Raw genomic sequence first — 12,915 nt, 5'->3', positions numbered from 1 at the left:
TTGGAGGCCGGTATACAACTGCCATTAATGTCCTTTTACCCTTGTCATTTCTTAACTCAACCCATAGAGACTCTACACCTTCTGATCCTATGTCTTCCCTTTCTAATGATTTAATATTATTTCTTATATACAGCAGAGGAGTTGGAGTATCAGTATTCAGACTTTTGACACTGGAATCACTCTATGAAAAGAATTACAGTTCTTTAAGTTTTCTATCAGTTTTTTGTCATTTTTGTTGTAGATTTAAATCTATGATAAAAGGATAACTGAACCGTTGTTATTAATAAAGAGCTCTGGTTCATTCACTGAATCCAGTGTGCCAAGAATCTGCCTGATTTTTCTCTTTTCCCCCTCCCACTCACCTTCCATTTCTACCTCTTCCTCCTCCTCTTCTTAGTGAGCAGATTATGTGCACTCTGCATCTATTCTCTGTGCAGAACTGCTTCTTGTAGCTTAGACATTGCTGCATTATGATCTTATACTTGTCTACAAGTACTCAGAGTTTTCTCCACAGCCATCCAATTAGCTCAAGCACATCTTAAGGATGAATATTGTTTGCTTAGAATCACCTCTCAGTCAATATCAGTAAAACTAAAGAGCTGACATTGAGCTTCAGATGGTGCTGGTAAGTGACAGCTTTTTGTGCCCAACTCCAATAGGAATCATCAAATGCTTCCATTTAGGACTACTACAGCTCAAATCCCAAGTCACAGCTATGGGTATGTCAGTGACCAATGATTTTAAGATGATTAAAAAATCCATCGGTCCTCAAAAGCAGCAGACACACTCAGGACACAAATGCAGCTTCCCATTAAGAGGAAAGAAGCACAGAAGATGCACTGACCTACAGGTACGATTGAAGCACAGAGGTCTTATATTCCCCCACTCTCAATTATCCTGATGGTGAACGTACAGTCTATGGAAAATAAAATTGAAGACTTCGGAGCAAGTTTCCAATACCAGAAGGACATAAGGGTCTGCTGTGTACTTTGCTTCATGGAAACATGGCTCACACCCACCATTTTGGATGCAGTGCTGCAGCCTGAGGGTTTCACAATTCACTGCAAAGACAAAACAACTGGGTCTCTTAAAGTTAGAGGAGGTGGAGTATCCTTTATGATAAACTGATCATGGTGTGCAGATGTCGTGGTTCTGTCTCAATCCTGCTCATCCGACTTGGAACATCTAGCAGTCAAGTGTTGTCCATTTTATCTGCTGAGGGAGTTTTCCACCATCAACCTGGTAGATGTGTGCAGTGCATCCACCTCTGGCCAACATCGTGCTGGTATTTGAGGAGCTGAGCACTGTGATCAGCTGTCATGAAACAATGCACCTTCTTGCCTTTCTGATTATTGCAGGGGATTTCAAGCAGGCCAGCTTGACAAAGTCTCTGAATAACATCTACCAACATACTGTATCGCCTATAGAACCTGAGAAGCAACCTGGACCACTGTTATGCCGCCATCAAGAATGTTTACTGGGCCATCGCACATCCACACTTTGGAAAGTCCAATGACCTGGCTGTACTTCTACTCCTACCATATAGACAGAGACTAAAGACTGCAGCATCAGTGGAGAGGACCAGAAAGATATGGTTAAGGGAGTCAGAGGGGCACCTACAGAACCAGTTTGAGTCAGTAGATTAGACAAGATTCATCTTTGAATCTGAATGAATGTGCCACAGTTGTCACCAACTTCATCAAGACATCTGTGCCTTCAAGAATGTATGGGACATACCCAAACCAAAAGCCATGGATGAACCAGGAAATTCATAGTCTGCTGAGGGCTAGATCTGTGGTACACAAGATCAGTAATCCAGAATTCTACAAGAAGTACAGATATGACAATAGACAATAGGTGCAGAAGTAGACCATTTGGCCCTTCGAGCCTGCACCGCCATTTTGAGATCATGGCTGATCAACTACTATCAATACCCGGTTCCTGCCTTGTCCCCATATCCCTTGATTCCCCTATCCATAAGATACCTATCTAGCTCCTTCTTGAAAGCATCCAGAGAATTGGCCTCCACTACCTTCCGAGGCAGTGCATTCCAGACCCCCACAACTCTCTGGGAGAAGAAGCTTTTCCTTAACTCTGTCCTAAAAGACCTATCCCTTATTCTCAAACCATGCCCTCTGGTACTGGACTCTCCCAGCATCTGGAACATATTTCCTGCCTCTATCTTGTCCAATCCCTTAATGATCTTATATGTTTCAATCAGATCCCCTCTCAATCTCCTTAATTCCAGCGTGTACAAGCCCACTCTCTCTAACCTCTCTGCGTAAGACAGTCCAGACATCCCAGAAATTGACCTCGTGAATCTACGCTGCACTTACTCAACAGCCAGGATGTCCTTCCTTAACCCTGGAGACCAAAACTGTACACAATACTCCAGGTGTGGTCTCACCAGGGCTCTGTACAAATGCAAGAGGATTTCCTTGCTCTTGTACTCAATTCCCTTTGTAATAAAGGCCAACATTCCATTAGCCTTCTTCACTGCCTGCTGCACTTGCTCATTCACCTTCAGTGACTGATGAACAAGGACTCCTAGATCTCTTTGTATTTCTCCCTTACATAACTCTGCACCGTTCAGATAATAATCTGCCTTCCTGTTCTTACTCCCAAAGTGGATAACCTCACACTTATTCACATTAAACGTCATCTGCCAAGTATCTGCCCACTCACCCAGCCTATCCAAGTCACCCTGAATTCTCCTAACATCCTCATCACATGTCACACTGCCACCCAGCTTAGTATCATCAGCAAATTTGCTGATGTTATTTTCAATGCCTTCATCCAAATCGTTGATGTAAATTGTAAACAGCTGTGGTCCCAATACCGAGCCCTGTGGCACCCCATTAGTCACCACCTGCCATTCCGAGAAACACCCATTCACTGTTACCCTTTGCTTTCTATCTGCCAACCAGTTTTCTATCCATGTCAATGTCTTCTCCCCGATGCCCTGAGCTTTGATTTTACCCACCAATCTCCTATGTGGGACCTTATCAAATGCCTTCTGAAAATTGAGGTACACTACATCCACTGGATCTCCCCCGTCTAACTTCCTGGTTACATCCTCGAAAAACTCCAACAGATTAGTCAGGCATGATTTACCCTTGGTAAATCCATGCTGGCTCGGCCCAATCTTATCACTGCTATCTAGATATGCCACCATTTCATCCTTAATAATGGACTCTAGCATCTTCCCCACCACCGATGTCAGGCTGACAGGTCGATAGTTCTCTGTTTTCTCCCTCCCTCCTTTCTTAAAAAGTGGGATAACATTAGCCATTCTCCTATACTATAGACCTATGGAAGGCTATAATAAATGTGATTGAAGTTAGAGATGGAATCGGATGCACATCAGCTCTAGCAGGGTTTGCAGCCCATTCCTTCCTACAAGGATAACCCTAACATCATGAATGGCCGTGATGCTTCACTCCCAAATGAGCTCAAAACTATTTATGCACACCTGTGCAAATAGTTGCAGCATCTTGCTGACCCTGAAATCTGTCCCAGAAGTCAATGTCAGAACATCTTTCAAGAGAATAAACCCTTGCAAGGCATCAGGCCCTGACTGTGTACCCAGAAGGGCATTGAAAACCTGTGCCAACCAACTGGTGGGAGTGTCCAAGGACAATTTCCATCTCTCACTACTGCTTCAAAAGGTTGGCAATCATACCAGTGTCTAAGAAGAGCAGAGTGAGCTGCCTTAACGATTATCACCCAGTTGCACTCACTGTGATGAAGTGCTTTGAGAGGTTGGTCACGGCCAGAATCAACTCTTATCTAAGCAAGGGCCTGGACCTACTGCACTTTGCTCATTGCTACAATAGTTCTACACTGGATGCAATCTCACTGGCTCTCCACTCTGCCTTGGACCACCTGAGCAGTAGTGATATCTATCTCAGTTGGCTGTTTATTGTTTACAGCTCAGCACTCAACACTATCATACTCTCAGTTCTTATTGACAAAGTCCAAAGTCTGAGCCTCTGTATCTCCCTCTGCAACTGGATCCTTGACTTCTCCACCAGGAGAACGTAGTCAGTATGGATGGGAAATAACGGCTCCTTCTCACTGACAATCAACACTTACACACCTCAAGGATGCGTGCTTAGCCAATTGCTGTACTCTCTCTACACCCATGACTGTGTGTCAAGGCACAGCTTAAACACCATTGACACATTTTCCAATGACAACTATTGTTGGCAGAATTTCTGATGGTGATGAGGAGGCACACAGGAGCCACATCGATCAGCTAGTTGTGTGGTATCTCATAAATAAGCTTGCACTTAGTGTAAGTAAAACCAAGGAATTGATTGTGAACTCCAGGAAGTGGAAGTCGAGGTAACACACAGCAGTCCTCATTGAGGGATCAGCAGTGGAAAGGGTGAGCAGCTTCAAGTTCCTGGGTGACCACATTTCTTAAGATCTATCTTAGTTTCAACATATTGATGAAAACAAAGACAGGACAGTGGCTGTATTTCATTAGGAGTTTTAAAACACTTGATATGTCACCAAAGATCCTCACAAATTTCTGCAAAAGTACTGTGTTGAGCATTCTAACTGGTTGCACCTCCATCTGGTACGGAAGAGCTACTACACAGGATCAGAAAAAGTTGAAAAACTCTGCCAGCTTCCAAATGGACGCTAGCCTCCTCAGCATCCAGGACAGTTTCAAAAGGTGATGCCTCAAAAAGCACCATTGAGGAACCTCATCACCCAGAACAAAGCCTCTTCTAATTGTTACCATCAAGGAGCAGGTACAAGAGCTTAAAGACACACACTCAGCTTTTCAGGAACAGCTTCTTCACCACGCACCAACCCACCCACCATCAGATTTCTGAATGGACAATACACTACCTCAACATTTTTTTCTGTTTTCTTTTGGCACTACTTATTTAATTTTATTTTATATATATTTGTTATTGTAACTTATAGTTTTTAAGAACTATTATTATCTATTGCAATGTGCAAATTTCACAACATATGCCAGTGATATTAAACCTAATTCTGTTTCTGATTGTTCACTTCGGGAAAGGGAAGGAGGTTAAACATGTGCCAATCTACATTGGGGTATCAGGGGCAGATAGAGTCAGCAGCTTTAACTTTTTGGGCATTTATATATCAGAGGACCTGTCCAAGGCCAAGCACGTAGATATAATTGTAAGGAAATTGCATCAGCATTTTTACTTTCTCAGTTTAAGGAGTTTTGATCTGACTGATAACATCATGGTCTGGTATGGTAATTTGTATGCATGGGAACATAAGAAGCTGTGGAGAGTAATGGACTTTGCCAAGTACATCACTGGCATGGCCCGCCCCACCATTGGTAATATCTACAGGAGACAATGCTTCAAGAAGACAACAACCATCATCAAAAACTTCCATCATTTGGGCCATGTCATCTTCACGCAGCTACCATTAGGCAGGAGATACAGTCACCTGAAATCCCTACACCACCAGTCTCAAGAACAATTACTTTCCTTCAATCATTTGGTTCTTGAAACAACAAGCAGATTACAGATTAACAAAACTATGACCACCTCTTGAACTAAAATTGACATTCGGGTTTTATCATATTGCTTTTGGTGTTACCATCCAGTTTGAAGAAGATTGTTCTTTATCTCACTACAACCATTCCCAACTGAAGAGGTGGCATGATAGCAAAACAGTTGGTGCTTGTCCATCACATCTGACAATGAGTGGAAATCTGCGTGGGAGAGATTTTAAAATGCAAAAGTATTGTTCTGGGGCAGCTTCACTCTCTTGACCTTAAAAGTTCAGGGCCAGTGGTACAAGTAGTCACCACAACTGGGGTCTTCCTTGGTTGCAGTAGATGACCATGACTTTTTCTGTGCCATGTCATGCCTTTTATTTTCAATGGAGTGTTGCAGAACCACTGTTCTGGTCGTTGGACCTCACTGTAGGTCTCATCTGCCCAGTTCACCATAGCTGACATTACACGCTAGGACAGGCATGTCCTTACCTCAGCTAGCTAGCCCTCCTATCAAAGCAGTGTACTGTGGGGTGGCTGCTGTCGCATGCAATGAACTACTTGGAGCCACAGGCGAGAGCTGAGTGTCTGATGGGAACCAAAGGTGAGTGAGCTGCCCCAGACCCCTTCATCAGAGGTGCTATCCCTCCCAGGACGTGTCTAGCATAGGGGTTAGTTCAGTGCTTTACAGTACACTAGCTGTAACATTGGTGTTCAATTTCCACCACCATCTGCAAGGAGTTTGTTCTCCCCGTGACTGTGTGTGTTTCCTCTGGGTACTCCACTTTCCTCCCACCTTCCAAAGACATGCAGGTTAGTAAGTTGTGCATATGCCAAGTTGGCATCGGAAGCCTGGCACCATGTGTGGGCTGTCCCTAGCACACCTTCAGGCTGTGTTGTCTGGTGGTACAGAAGGTGCACTTCACTGTATATTTTGATACACATGTGATAACTAAAGCGAAATATCTTACAGGTCAAGAGAAACCAGGGTGTTTGACACATTGCAGAATGACAGCAGCCTTGTGGTTATCTGGGAACCTGGCATTCACCCAGAACAGTGGATGGTCACCAGCAGCACTTTAATGAAGTGGGACCTCTTGCAGTCTATAAAGGCTTCTGATAATCGGGAAGTACACCTAATAATTCATGTAATTGATGGTGCCCTGCCAGAAACACAAACCCAGTCTGACGAATCAGAGCCAATTGCCAGTCTGCACAAACAACCCTCTAGTCTGATCATTTGTACTTGACTAGAATACCTCTACTGTTTTACAGTCGAGATGTGGAGGATAAAGAAGCTAAAAAGTTGTGGACAGTGGCAACTTTTACAGCCTCTGCTAACACATAACCACCAGGGCCAACAAGAAGCTGATCTTCCTGCAGATAGCTTCAGTTGTCTGACACAATTAGCCTTTCATCACAATTATTTCCAACAGTATTTTCCCAACAGAATGTAAGGAATCAGAGGTGGAAACTGAGCAGTTATTACTGTGGTTGTCTGGTTTTAATGAGCCCCATAAATCACCACTTACTTCTCAATAAATTTCAAGGAGTTCAAGAAAACTGTGATTGCAAGGTGCAGGCTTCTGTGCAGGTTGAAAATATTATTGAATTACACTGATTCAAATAGTTAACCCTTTTATCTTGACTAGGTGTCACAGCCACCATTGAAAAGGGGGAGTTGAGCCCTGAAGACAATGCTTTGGAATTAACTCTGGGAGCTGATTGTCTCCACAAATGTACATTCCTCTCCCATACTTAAACTCACATGCCCTTCAGTAATAAAATGGCTCAATGTGGAATTTGCACATTGTATAATATCCTAGTTCCAACAACCCTTACAAGTCTCACACATCTCTTGAAACTTTTTCCACACAAAGCAATGGCATAGTTATGTTCGATAAAGTGATTGGATTGGATTCATGATTTTAATTAGATATAGTGGCATCTCAACCTCAAGATATTTTCAATTCTGTCTGCTGCAATTAACTGAGATTATTTATTGCTTTGGGGCCTTTAGTTTAGGATATCTTATGGCCGATAGCCCCGATGATGACTTGAACCAATCCCAATATTGTATTCAATTCCATTTTGTGTGGTCAGATTCAAACAAAGTCTTTATATTAGGAACATTTTACAGTTGTACAATCGAAGAATATTTATCAATTAAAGAGCATCAGCATTTAATTACTGAGACCTTGACCAAGCTCAAATTCAGGAATAAGCCAGCCGCCATTGAATGATTTTCTGTTTACGGTTCAGTGTTTGTACTAGGTTAGCTTCTCTACCCATTGGCCATAGAAATCTGCAAAGTGATTTCTGGGCTTCAAAACATAAAAATACAACTGCAGATGCTGTGGATCAAAGAATACGTACATGACGCTGGAAGAACTCAGCAGGTCAGGCAGCATCCGTGAGAAAAGAGTAGCCAACGTTTTGGGCCGAGACCCTTCATCAGGAAGGGTCTTTACTGCTTTCTGCTTACTGATTTCTGGGCTTCACTGCTGCAGCTTAGAAAGGAACTTGCAGCAGACACTCGGGTGATTGTGTAATTGCTCTCTTCACTAATCTAGTATGTAATCTTACAAAATGCATTTCCCAAACAATACCTCTGTTGAGAAAATCATCAGCTTTGAGGCAGCTGTAGTTTCCATTGCTATTTTGATTTCTTCCTGCCATTTTTAGGCTTTTAACCTTCACTAGAAAATGCTTTAAGAACAGAAACCTGTGGTGGTGCCCGGCATAATTACGTTTTAGCTCAGTGTAACTAGTGCCTTCTCTGGCAGAAGTACACTCCAGGAAATTGGAATAAATTGCAAAAAGTGACATAATGAAAGATTGGCACTTTTACAATTCATTGATTTGATACCTTTATGATAATACATGGGGTTTATTTGATAAGTGTCACATCAATAAATTGATAATAAAATCAAGAATGCTGGCAATGTTGAAAATAAGGTTTACTGTCAATTGGGAATCAATTATTGTAAATATTTCTGAACAGTCTTGAATTTTATGAAGGCTCATGAGTATGTAACGTATATCATTTGTTGAAATGCTCCAGGATAAAGTGGTTGGATAAGTGGCCAACAGTGATCAGTTCAGCTAACCGTTGCTTTTTAAATCTAAGTGAAATACTTCTCTGAGTCTTTTTGTTAGTTATGCATATACCTAAATTAATTTTATTCTAAGTTTTCAGTGAGGTAGGAACCAAATATTAGGTCACTGGTTCGTCATTCGTGACTCGGTGCATTTTTATTTGCTGGTCCCAAAGAAAACAGCACCCAAAGAAACTGGACATTTTACAACAATGTTATCAAGTGCAGTTAAATATTTCACAACAGGAACTTTTTCCATTACTTACATTAACTAGAGAATAAAAGATTTTTGAAAGGGTATTTTCATTTTGAATAGCCAGTAAATAAAAGCTACAGTATTCCTAATGTCCCTACATATCTGCTCATGGAGGGTTGGTAATACTCAACCTAACTAAGGATTTGAGCACAATTCAGATTCAGCTGTACCTTCAAACTAGTAACTTAGAAAATCATACTAATTCAATTGATTGTCATGTGCAGTCTTGTAATGGTTGGCACAGATTTTGTTACTGCATGTTCTCTCCTAAAGCCATCAAAACCTCATGCAATTCTTTAAATGGTTGGACAACATCTCACTTTGTTTTAATTCATCTTGATCCAGCACTGATTCTGTCAAACCTCAATATTATTTGACTGAAAGAGTGTGAAATTTTCTGCCTACCTATTATAATCTCACAAAAAAATGGTGCTTATTTTACTCAGACAAGATGCTTTAAGAATACTGATCAGGGAATTAAATGCATTGTTAAGGAAGCAGGTATGAACTTGTACCTAATTTTTATGTTTTTTTAAGAATGGACCATCTATTATCAGTGGGTCACATGAAATAATTTACAAATGGTTGAATGTTCAGAGTAGGTGAAATTGTTGCTGTGTAGAGCAAATACGATTTAATGCATTTCAGTTGCTATTGAGGAACTAGCTTGTATTTTCCAGTCAGAAAGTGATCATTCAAGAAATAGTGCAAGTATTTACTGGTCTATTAGAAGCTGATCAAAATGTCTCTTTAGGGATTAGTGTAATAACAAAAGCTTCAAAAGAATCATGTTATGAAACACATCTCACATTGCAACAGAGGTGATCTTGGAGAAGCCAATGTCTAAAGGGTATGAAGAATCATTTTGCCTTCAAAGTCCAAAATAAATTTTATTAAGAGACTACACATACATCACACATACAACCCTGAGATTCATTTTTCTGTGGACATACTCAGCAAATCCATAGAATAGTAACTATAAAAAGATCAATGAAAGATCAACCAGAGTGCATGAGACAACCAACTGTGCAAATGCAAATGTAAATAAATATCAATAAATAATGACAGCATGAAATAACAAAATAAAGAGTCCTTAAAGTGAGATCATTGGTTGTGGAACACCTCATTGGATGGGCAAGTGAGTGTAGTTATCCCCTTTTGTTCAAGAGCCTGATGGCTGAGAGGTAGTTACTGTTGCTGAACCTGGTGGGACAAGTCCAGAGGTTCTTTAACCTTCTACCTGATGGCAGCAGCGAGAAAAGAGCATGGCGTGGGTGGTGAGGATCTCTGATGATGGACACTGCCTTCTTATGACAGCGTTTCATGTAGATGTGCTCAATGGTTGGGAGGGATTTCCCTGTGAAGTACTGCGCTGAATCCATTACTTTTTGTAGGATTTTACATTCAAGGACATTGGGGTGTTTCCATTCCAGGCTGTGATGCAGCCAGTCAATATACTGTCCAGCACACATCTATAGCAGTTTGTCAAAGTCTTTGATGACATGCCAAATATCCTTAGACTCCTAAGGAAGTAGAGGTGCTGCCATGCTTTCTTCACTATTACATGCTGGCTCAGGATAGATCCTCTGAAATAGTAACACTCAGGAATTTAGATAGATAGATAGATACTTTATTCATCCCCATGGGGAAATTCAACTTTTTTCCAATGTCCCATACACTTGTTGTAGCAAAACTAATTACATACAATACTTAACTCAGTAAAAAATATGATATGCATCTAAATCACTATCTCAAAAAGCATTAATAATAGCTTTTAAAAAGTTCTTAAGTCCTGGCGGTTGAATTGTAAAGCCTAATGGCATTGGGGAGTATTGACCTCTTCATCCTGTCTGAGGAGCATTGCATCGATAGTAACCTGTTGCTGAAATTGCTTCTCTGTCTCTGGATGGTGCTACATAGAGGATGTTCAGAGTTTTCCATAATTGACCGTAGCCTACTCAGCGCCCTTCGCTCAGCTACCGATGTTAAACTCTCCAGTACTTTGCCCACGACAGAGCCCGCCTTCCTTACCAGCTTATTAAGACGTGAGGCGTCCCTCTTCTTAATGCTTCCTCCCCAACACGCCACCACAAAGAAGAGGGCGCTCTCCACAACTGACCTATAGAACATCTTCAGCATCTCACTGCAGACATTGAATGACGCCAACCCTTTCTAAGGAAGTACAGTCGACTCTGTGCCTTCCTGCACAAGGCATCTGTGTTGGCAGTCCAGTCTAGCTTCTCATCTAACTGTACTCCCAGATACTTGTAGGTCTTAACCTGCTCCACACATTCTCCATTAATGATCACTGGCTCCATATGAGGCCTAGATCTCCTAAAGTCCACCACCATCTCCTTGGTCTTGGTGATATTGAGACGCAGGTAGTTTGAGTTGCACCATATCACAAAGTCCTGTATCAGTTTCCTATACTCCTCCTCCTGTCCATTCCTGACACACCCCACTATTTAAAGTTGCTAACCCTCTCCACCTCTGATCCCCTGATTAAGACTGGCTCATAGACGTCTGGTTTCACTCTCCTGAGGTCTACAATCAGTTCCTTGGTCTTGCTGACATTGAGTGAGAGGTTGTTGTTATGACACCACTCAGCCATATTTTTAATCTCCCTCCTGCATGCTGATTCATCACCACCTTTGATATGTAGAACATTCAGTACAGAAAATGTTCATTTGACCTTGCTGCACAATTCTGGTACTCATGTTATAGAGCAGGGGTGTCAAACTCATTTTAGGTCACGGGCCGGATTGAGCAAAATGCAGCTTCATGCGGGCCGGATCAGTCGGACGCGTGCGAACGCAGCTTTCGTTGCCTCCGTTTTTTCAGCCTGCTCTCATGTGTCTCAGTCTCTGCTATAACTACAAAGTGTTTCACTTTACAAATTCTGTTTCTTATGAAGAAGACTGCCGAGCAACACTGCCGAATAAACACTAAAAACCCTGAAAACCTGGTACCTGAATAAACTCAGCATTAGCCATATCAGACGCCATAGGCGCTTCGATTACTGGGGCCAGCTTTAATAGTAATTAGATATTATCTCGCGGGCCAAAGATAATTCCACCGTGGGCCGGATTTGGCCCGCGGGCCTTGAGTTTGACATATATGTTATAGAGTACTACACACAAAGGCCCTTCAGCCCATCTAGTCCATGCTGACCCAGTCATCAGTCAAGTCCCATCTACCTGCTCCCAGACCATATTCCTCAAAACCCATCTCATCCTTGTACCTATCCAAACTTCTGCGAAATATTACCATTGAACCCACATTGACCATTTCCACTGGAAACTTGTTTCACCCTAGCATGACCCTCTGAGTGAAGAAGATCCCCCTCAAATTCCCCTTCAATATTTTATCTTTGACTCTGCACTTATATCCTCTAGTTCTAGTCTCACCCAACCTGAGGTGAAAAAGCCTGCATGCATTCTATAGCCCTTGTAATTTGGTATATTTCTATAAGATCTCCCCTCATTCTCCTGAGCTCCAGGGAACAAAGTCCTAACCTATTCAACCTTCTCCTATAATCCAGGACCTCTAATCCCAGCAACATCCTTGTAAATTTCCTCTGCACTCTTTCAAGCTTACTGATATGCTTAAATATTGTTCTACTGTCTCCCCCAACAAGCCCACCTCATCTGTCTCTGCAGGTTCCTGCCTCGAACAGTTTGTAAATTGGAAATTAACAAAGACCAGTGTGTGGGGGAGAATCAGCCATGACAGGACAGTGAGTGGTCAGAGGAAGAGAGGCTGCCAGCCTGCCTCACTGACTCAGTGAGTGAGTCTGCTCAGTGATCCTAGCTCTGCTAGGTTTAATCCAGCTCCTAAATGGCTGTCTCACTGGGGAAGCAATGTGTCGGTTGGGAGGAGAGGAAATACCCCATTCTCACTGATAGAAAATACCAGTAGCCCGACAGCAGCTAACACATCTTACTGCTTGTCACTCAAACGATTGTTCTCACATGCACATTAAGTTGGGTATTTGTAATCCAAGGGGCACAACTTGTTACTTCTCATGTACCTACTTAGCTTCTTCTTAAATTCATTTGGCCTTT

This window comes from Hemitrygon akajei, chromosome 9, assembly GCF_048418815.1.
Source record: "Hemitrygon akajei chromosome 9, sHemAka1.3, whole genome shotgun sequence".
Classification (NCBI taxonomy): Eukaryota; Metazoa; Chordata; class Chondrichthyes; order Myliobatiformes; family Dasyatidae; genus Hemitrygon; species Hemitrygon akajei.
This window is presented reverse-complemented; position numbering follows the sequence as displayed.